The sequence below is a fragment of the Centruroides sculpturatus genome, unplaced genomic scaffold, assembly GCF_000671375.1.
Source record: "Centruroides sculpturatus isolate CEXI.00-Female unplaced genomic scaffold, Cexi_2.0 scaffold140, whole genome shotgun sequence".
In the NCBI taxonomy this organism is placed as follows: domain Eukaryota; kingdom Metazoa; phylum Arthropoda; class Arachnida; order Scorpiones; family Buthidae; genus Centruroides; species Centruroides sculpturatus.
The window spans coordinates 252,201-262,185 of record NW_019384503.1 but is presented as its reverse complement, the minus strand read 5'-3'; the positions used below and the strand labels follow the sequence as shown (position 1 = coordinate 262,185).

Below are 9,985 nucleotides of genomic sequence, written 5' to 3'. Positions count from 1 at the left end.
TTTATATATATTTTTTAATTTTTTATTCACTGCCTTTTGCTTTCTTTCTTTCACTTCCACCAGCACTTTCATTGGATAGAGGTCGCTTGGTAAAATATCTATCCAAAGAGATTTGGCTTTGCCTACTTTTTAAAATGTTTCTAAAATGACTTAGGCAAATGTCATTACTCTGAGCAGCAATACAGCCAGTGTGAACCTTTTTGGGATGTTTCTTTTCAATAAAATCAGTCACTTTCTGATAATACCTCAAGATTTCCTTTATCGAGCAAGATCCTTCCATGACGAAGCAAACACGCAGACTGAGACCGATGAACAGAAGTGAATAAAAAATTGCACTGTTAACTAATGTAACGTCATATGGTGAGTTTTTGTTCGTATCATGGAGCAAAGGTATGTTCAAATTTCATGTCATATCCTGAAAATTTCATATGCTGGGGCGTTCGTATCCTGAGGTACCACTGTATATTAAATTTCTGAGACCAATAATAATAAAATATTTACTTGCTAGCACGATAAAAAATTGCACATCCATCTACATGTTTCCTTTCTCCTTCCGACATTGTCTTGGCTCTGGATTTTGGAGAAAATATTCCACTAAACCCTTCTCGTCTTAATTCAGGTAAGAAGAAGTTGTAAAACTGTTCTGTTTCTACCTCCTATAAATTAAAATATCAAATATTAATCTCAAAATACTCAAATTTATTATTACACGTAATATAATCAATAATTAAAAGATTTAATATTAAAATTATTCAGAGAGCCAATATTTTTCAATTGATGTGTTAAGATTTTCATATAGAAGTCAGTACATTTAGTATCAAATAATTTAAATTTTTAGTTTAAGTAAATGCATTATACACTCAAAATTTATATGTTAATAGTAGTCAAAACATTTAAAAATTAGCCATTAGTTTAGTCACCTTCTGATTTATTCGTGTACGCACCAGATGGAAAAAGAAAAAATATTGTGTATCCACAAACACTCCAATAAATAAATAGAATTGAAATGACACTTTGAAATGTTTTCCCAATGAAAATGAATAATAATAATAATAAGTTTCAATAAAAATGATAAAATGTAAATTGAATTTTATCATAACGAGTTTGCTTGAATTTCCTTTCTCCTGAGATCGCAGCAATGCGCAATGGGTAAGCTAGTTTATTATAAAATAAAAGGTGTCAACATTGAAATATATTTTAAAACATAAAAATATAACCACATTTTCAAATAATAATATCATACTATTAAAGCAATTAATATGTTGTACCTGTATTCGCTTATTCTTTTGGAGTTATATACTGGACATGCACACTTCTTGAGCAATTTGAAAGGAAAACAACAACACTTATTAAGCATAAAAAATATCATCCAAAACCATCTATAAAAAGACTAACTTTTCCTTGTAAAGATGTTAGCCATGGGCTGGCTAATATTAGATTTAAATAAATGAAATGACCAATTTTTACTTCTGACGTTGAATGTTTAGTAATTTAATTTAAAACTTACACATTCAACCAAAATTGTCACCACCAACATTAATACTCTCTTCCCCCTGCAATAGAAATGCATTAATGCAATTTGATAGAAATCATGAGAATGAGAAGCCAAGAAGTCATTAAATTGTATCCTCTTCCTTGAAGACTTAGTGATAGTCTGTTGGCAAAAAGTATGGAGAATAAGGTGAATGAGGAAGAATTTTATTTTAATAATTTCATGTCCAAGCAGATAAGTGTTGTTATTGCTGCCAAAGATGACTACTCTGGGTATTAATTTTTCATGATCTATACCTCCAAATTTCCTGAAAATTTAATTATTTGTTCTTCCCACTATAATGTGTGTGTGTAATAAATATCATTCTGTTTTTTGCATTCCTTCCTGGTGTAGCAATTTTAATGGCCAATAGTGTATTATTATGTTATAATAGTTATATAAAATATGCTATTTTAACCTCTCACATATATAATTATTTAAATCAACATAAGTTTTATCTATCAAAATTTCATACTTCAGAATTATAAATGAAAAAAACAACAAAATATTTTAAAAAATTGATTCAGTAACATATAAAACTAATTTTTATTAATTAAATATTTATATAGGTTACAAAAAAAAATTTTAGTAAATATATCACAATCTAAGTACAATAATATCTAACTTCTTTATTACTGAAAGTGACTGAACTAATTATAAAATAATTAAAAGCAGGTCAATTTGCAAATGAGAACAATATAAATATTTCAAATTTAAATAATAATTTTTAAAAATCTTAATTCTACACATTTTTTAAAAATTTGGTTTTTACTGAAATACTATTTCTTAACTCAAACTAAATTTAACTAAATGCTTGAAATTTATATTTCATATTAATTAATGTACTATTTTAAACAACTGATTAATAATAATAAAAAAAAAAAAAACTTAAATTACTGTTGATGAAATTACTGTGCTATTTAATTAATTAATTAAACTAAGTTTCAAAATGAAGGCTTGACAGATTCAGAAGTTTATGATTCTGCTTCTTTAAGTTTTATTTATTTATTATGAATCAAATCTGAATTTCTGAGTAATAAAAATTTCAAGCAATTGACAAACAATTTGTTTGTAATAATCTAAAGATCTGTTTTCAAATATTATTGAAACAATCAAATAATCGGTAATGAAGAATAATGTGAGTAATGATCTGTCAAGTAATAAGAAATAATAGAAACTGAGTTTATGATCACAATAAGAATATTTTTTCTATACACTTTTTAAATAAAGTTAATCAGAATGTAATAATTCTGATGATAATGAACTGAAAACATTCAATATATGTTAAATATATTCAACCAATTCTGAAAATATTCAAATGACTATCAGTATGGAGTATATTTCATTTTTACTTATTTAATAATACAATTTTTTAACAAGACAATTCATGTTAACAATTTTTATTATGATATTTTATCATAGAATACAAGTAATACAAGCATCCAAAGACATATAAATGAGAAAAAGCAGTATAATTTCTATTCTTGTATATGTATATGTATATAGTATATGCACTAAACCATACATCTTCATTATTGCAACTTAATAAAACCAATTTTATTTGAAAATTTAATTTATATCAAATAATAACCAATCACATTTCTCCTACTTAAATATCTCTTAAATATACTAATGATGCAACGAATATTTGGTTACTATTCAGCTGAATATCTAAAAGAAAAAAAATAAAAATAAAAAAGTAAGAAATAACAAAAAAACAGTAAATTAATCATTTTGGTAACTTTTATTAATGCTGAACATACATTTCAAGTTTGAGAAAGTTATATTACCTTCCCTTTGATCTTTTACATAAATAAGCAAAAAATTGCACTAAGTTAATTTTTTAGGAGATAAAAAAAAAGGTAACAAATCATATGAAAACTACCTACTTATTATGTAGTTTAGTCATCTATATACTTGTGTATAAAAGAACAAGTCCTGATAGGATAATTAACGCAGAGCCAAAACTACTGGTTCTAGAATTTGAGGGTGTGTTCCTTTTGTAAAGTTTAGGTGTGCTAAGAAAAGATTTTACGAAATTCAACCATAAAGGGGTGAAAAAGGTAAAAAATTTGTATGAAAATTTTTACTGCGTGGGTACATTAGATCAAAACTTAGGTCATAAATTGTGAAAATAATAATAATTAATGATCTGTAAAGCATTTTTATGAAATCATCCCTTATTATAAACTTGAAAATTAAATGAACTTTTTTGTTTCATTGTAGAAAATTATTTATCATAACTGAAGTTCCAGACAGATTGGTAACCTGAACGGCCCCAGGCTTTTGCCCATTCATGCTAAGTGACTTTGATTACAAGCATTTAGCTTTCTGAAATCTATGAGAACAATTATTTGGCATTGACGGCTGCGAATTTCGCGCCAATAAGCTGCCAACTTGTTCGATTATGTTATCAACTCAATTTAATATTTATTTTCACATTTTCACTTTGCGGTCCTTCTCCGGTTTTTTTCCGTTATTTACACATGTAGGTCATTTCATTGTTATCCCCATTTGATATCATCACTTATCACATACTGCCATGACGCTCATGTCTGTCTGCTACAACTGTCAAGAATTCACGCGGTTGGCAAGCATAGTGACAGCAGGCCAATAGAGAGCAGGGTGCGTGATCCTTGCCATAATGCAGTTTGCGTGCCAATTTTCATACATGCATTAATCAAGCCAAATAGTTTGCCTGAATATTTGGCTATTCAGCCACACTCCTGGCCAAATATTCAGTATTCAATAGTATATTCGACCTAAGGCCAAATATACTATTCGTTGCATCACTAAAATATACCTTCAAAAAAATGTTTCATACCTAAGTTTATAAATAAAAATAAAATATACTCCACAGCATGTTGGACTTATACTACTATCTGTGATTATTATAATAAATGGCACTTACCTGATTTACTGTTTAATAAATTGTAAAAAAATTTGAATATTGATGTCAACTATTTCATTTGAAAGTAATTATCTTTCATTAATAAGCCATTTTGTTTTGACTTTTTTGTGTTAGAAGTTTTATATAGATCAATTTTATTATTCACAAGAAAATTCAAAGTTAGAACAGATATATTTGGCTTAATTTAAAAAAAATTTTTAGTTGTGTTTTGTAAATATTTTTTATTTCACTTATAACAAAAAACATAATTTGTTTTTATTTATAGCAACTAATCAGTTTTTACCATATTGTGTTTTCTGTATAATATCCATTTTATTTTGGAATCTAGTTCTATTTTACAGCAATTTTTTCAGCCCTAAATAAAATTCATAAGACTTATTTCACGTTTGTGGTTCAGTATTTATACAAAAATATAGTCTAAACTCATTTCTTGTACTTGATAAGAAGTTATTTATATCACAACAATAACTTCTAGCCTAGATCAGAGCAAATACAAAAAATATTTATAGGTTGCACTAAAATAATTTCACAAGATAACATTAAAGATAGTAGGTATGCAGAAAATTTAAATTTGAGTATAGAAGAGATTCAAACTTTTATTTCTCACTATTTATTGAATTAAAATTATTACTTTTGATTTTGTAGAAAAAATATTGAAGAATTTGATAACAATAATTTTTATCATAATCTGAAAAAGTTAATTAAGAGTAAAAATGTTAGGAAAGAAAGTTCATTTTTTTCTTGTTTGTTTGACTTTTTAACTAATTTATATAAAATAATTGGAAAAAATTTTAAAACCCGTTTAACATTTTAAATTGCAATTAGCTTTAAATTAAAATGCAAATAAATCATAATGAAAACTAACTTTTTATAAAGATTTGAATATTGGTTATTATTTTATAAACAAAGGATTTATAAATAACTTATGCAAATATCATAGCAAATAAAAAAGATTATCTGTTTTAATCTGTCAATATAAATGACCCATTTCAAGGATAATTGCATCTCATAAAAATCAAAAGGATTTTAAAGATGAGATCTTTCTATTCATAATTTTAAATTAACATAATATTTTGAATTTTATTCTCCTAGCACTGGCTAATGCTTATGTACAAAACACTGATATCATACAAATCAAATACAGTAGAGTGTCGATTATCTGAATCAATTGGGAACTAGGGTTGTTTGGAAGATCGATGTTTCAGATAACCGATTATGTACGAAAAAATATATTAATTTATCCCATCTTGACATTTTTCTNATAAATAACAATAAAACAAAATAGCATTACTAAATAAACACAGTAAATAAGGCTACGTATAACTACTACAAGTTTTTAAGGGTTTTTAATCTCCATGTTTCATGTACTTCCATGCTGTTGAAAGTGCATTAGCATCCGTGGCATTTAGACAATTGTCTTTCATTTTCCTTTTATATATTTCCATTTTCTCCATTTCTAATGCAATAGTTGGAGATTGGACCATTTTAATGATTTTTGCCTCATCCCATTTTACATTAGCTCCTTCCGTCTGCGCCATGATTGTCAAATGATGTTGTTGTGCCCTTTATTTACATTGTACTTGTGTTCTTGTAGATGTATTGCTAAGTCTCTTCTGGTTATACCCACATAATCCTTTGCTACTCCTAACTCGATTTTCAAACAGTATTTTATAAACTCCAGCTTTCTCTTGCATTTTTACTCCGTCTTTATCATTTAGTAAGCTATAGATGTTGGGTGCTCTTTTATATATCATTGTTGCATTTTTGTAAGTACTCAATTCATTCATCACTCTTCCTACATGCTTATTGTAATGTGAATTTGTTAATTGCATCCACCTTAGTATCTTTTTTGCCTTTATGCTGTCTGTAACTCTTGACTAGGCCTTCAATTGTGGCAGTTTTGTAGCCTAAATTTGTTGCAATTTCTTTAATTCTACTAATCTCCGTAAAACAATCTTGAATGTTGGTTGAAATATAAAACGTAAATTTTAAATTTAAAAATGAAATGTATTCGAAAAACGTAGCATTCCATTTTGGAACGATAATCCTGAAGATGGCTTATAACAAATAGGTTGAAAATGTTTGAGTAATAAAATAATTTATGCTCTGCAAAAATTCAGGTATTTGATATAGTTAATCAGCTAGATTTCTTTACAGGAATATTAAGGCTAAAAATAATTACTAAGTAATTTGGCAAAAAGTAAGCAGTTAGGCTGTCATCTCTTGTTAAATTTGATAATAAATAAAGTTTAAAATATACTGGAAAACAGATCAGCTGGGAGCAGCACTTGAAACTGCAACTCTTGTTTACCATGCTTAATGTCAATGGCCTTATGGAAGACCATGGGTGCTAAGTCATCTCAGCTGACACTGTAAGTGACTGATATGGTTATATTTATATTAGTTTATTAATTAATCAGTCTGGAAGAAAAGAGTGGATGGAGGTCCAGGTAGCACAACTGGCAATATGTCTGCATGGTAAGCAGGAGTTGCAAATTCAAATCTTGCTCCTGGCTGAGCTCTTCTTCCAGAGTAGTCTAAAAATTAATTTAGTTATAATTACTATATTTTCACAGAATGACAGGCATGCTGCATATAAATAAGGGAAGACTAGCATGCCAGACAAAACAACATCAAAAGCAAACAAAAGTATATTTAGAGAAGTTTATCTTATATAAAAAGATTTGAATGATGTAAATCATTTATGTAATGTCAAAAGCAAGCATGTAATAATGACAAAATAATAATAGTCTTCCTCTGTGTCTATCTCATTATCTATGAGACAGACACAGAAGATTATTATTATTCAAAATCTCTGAATTTAGAAAGGTCCTAACTAGGGTTTCTTTCCCAGGATTCCCGCTGTTTATTCCCTACGAGAAAAATCGTGGGAAATTTTATTTTTCTGGGAAATCTCACATTTCAATAATAGTTTATCATGTCATGTTTTCTTTCTATCATTTATTATACGAAAAGTTGCATCTTGAAGACTCACCTAAGAGAGAAATTTTGAGGTTTTATGCTGCATATTATTACTGTACCTATGTTTTACAAGTCTATTTGTTAGTTCATGTAATATCTATGTACTGTGTTTGCACATCATTGAACAGCAGAGCACTCGCTGAAAGTAAATATCACTCATTGCACTTTAGTTTCGAATTTGCATTTATAAGTTAAGGAATTTGTTAAAGCTTACATTCCCATTTATATCCTATCGTTTGTAACTGTAAATGTGATTATTTGAAATTTCTCTATTAGTCAATTACTCGTATTTTACAACAATTTTAATATAATTTATAAAATCAAATCATTGGCATTTTCAGCTGCAGGTCTTTTTGTGACCAAATTGAGAACTAGATTAAGTGATCAAAATATCAACCATTTTTGTTTTTTGAAGTCTTATTATGAAAATTTATAAGTTTTTACAAGTTTTTTTTTTAGAGAGATTTTTGTTTTCATAAATTTTTTGAGTATTTTTTATGTTCAACTGAAAATAATTTTTTTTGGAGAAGTTGTATTTTTTGTTCAATTCAAAATAATTGTCTTTTTTCTCATTAAATTTATGGAATAAATATATTTTTATTTCATCTTTAGAAATAAAAACAGTATTTTTTCATAATCATTATTATGTTCATTAAAACTCCCAATGAAATGCTTTATTTTACTTTCATCTTATAATGTAGGAGAACATAAATTAATTGAGCATAATGTGTTGGCATGGGTGAGATTAGCCCTACACTTTTAGTTACTTATTAGAAAATTAAATTATTCAAATTTATGATATTCCTGTATGATATTTTTTATTCATATGAAATTCTAATTTACTATCTCATGAAATTCTAATTTACTATCTCATCCCAGAATTTCCTGGAATCCCAGGAAAAAAAAAATTATTTTTCCTGTAATCCTGCTGGAGGCAAATTTCCTGGGAAATGAGAAACCCTAGTCCTAACACAAACCTTATGAGAAATGGGGATTTGGCTGAATTTTTATTGTTTTGTAGTTCTTGTAGTCCTGATCAAGTCTCCAGACACACAATAAGAGAATGGACAATTTTTCAATTATTGAGAGGCCACAATGCAAAAACAGTATAATTCACACACACATATTGTGAGACCTTAAATGTTTTCTGTTTCAAAATATAAATTGATATGTCCTAACAAGAGTTCCTTTTCAATCTATCAGATCTCAGAGGAATGAGTCTCTTGAGAGAAGAACACCTATGTGCCACGTAGTGTGTTATGAACCCAAATGGCATGAGAATCAATCTTGTATATATTGCGTAATGATTTACCCACAAGGAAATCTAGATAATGTTCCAAACATCAACAACATTTAAAAACACGTTTTATATTTTAAAACAAAAAAGATTTATGGTTCACAACATTTGTGAAAATTACACTGTTTTTGCATATTGAACTCTTGATAACTCAAAAATTGTCTGTATTTTGACTTGTGCCTTTAGTGAACTTCTGATCACGACCACTAAACTATAAAATATCAAAGATTCAGCCAAATTCACTGCAACCTATTTCCCATAAGATTTATGCAGGGTTCTTGCCTTAATTTGAAAGAGAGTGAGAAATATTACCACACTAAATGAAAACACACATAAAATTATGAAAGATTTAAATTTAAACTTACCATTTGAATATGCCCCTTCTTTAATTTGAAATAATGCAGCTAATCCAATGTTATCTTTAGTCATAACTCTGTTTAGCATATCATCAGAACCTTCTGCATTTGCCATTGCAAGTTGATTGAATTCAACTAGATATTCTTTTATTAATGTAAACTTGCTAGCACGATAAAAGATTGCACATCCATCTACATGTTTCCTTTCTCCTTCTGACATTGTCTTGGCTCTGGATTTTGGAGAAAATATTCCACTAAACCCTTCTCGTCTTAATTCAGGTAAGAAGAAGTTGTAAAACTGTTCTGTTTCTATCTCTTGAAGTGATATTATATCTGCAGAGTAATGCCGAATTTATTCATAATTCCTTTCCTTCTGTATTCCCAAGACAGAGCCCAACTTGGACAATAGCCATACATTTGTCTTGTGGCATATTTATCACACAAGACATTATAACACATCACAGTAAAAACACACGCTGGCCGTGTTCTTGTTGGAGGATTAATTGTTACCCATGGTCTTTCAGGTGGTTCTGAAGATGTAACTGAAAGATTATCTAGAAGAAATGATAGCAACTTTTGAGTCCCATTTGATTCACTATAAATGACAAAAAGTTCAGGAGAGAGTGGATTGCCTTTTAAACCAAGATTGCTTAGTTGAAATAATCTTCCAAGTTCAAATGGGAGGCTTCGAAGAAAGTTGTTATTGAGCAACAATTCACTCAATGAAACAATATCACCAAGTTCAGGTGGTAAATGTCTTAATTTATTAGATGATACATCTAGATGAGTGAGGCAACTAAGTCTAGCAATCTCTGGAGGGATGTGGGACAAATTGTTATCATTCAGGTACAGAGAAGTTAAATGATTCATTTTCCAGAGTGCCGGACTGAGATTACAATTTGTTCCTG

General features: G+C 28.3%; 1 protein-coding gene and 1 pseudogene across 1 annotated transcript in view; both read right to left on the bottom strand.

Annotated features, from left to right (window-relative positions):
• Positions 1 to 9,985, bottom strand: part of LOC111622133 (CCR4-NOT transcription complex subunit 6-like-B) — an 88,239-nt gene that overhangs the window by 31,318 nt on the left and 46,936 nt on the right. The gene's annotated exons all lie outside the window — the stretch shown is intronic.
• The window catches only part of LOC111622131, an 89,613-nt pseudogene continuing 88,051 nt past the window's right edge, over positions 8,424 to 9,985 (bottom strand).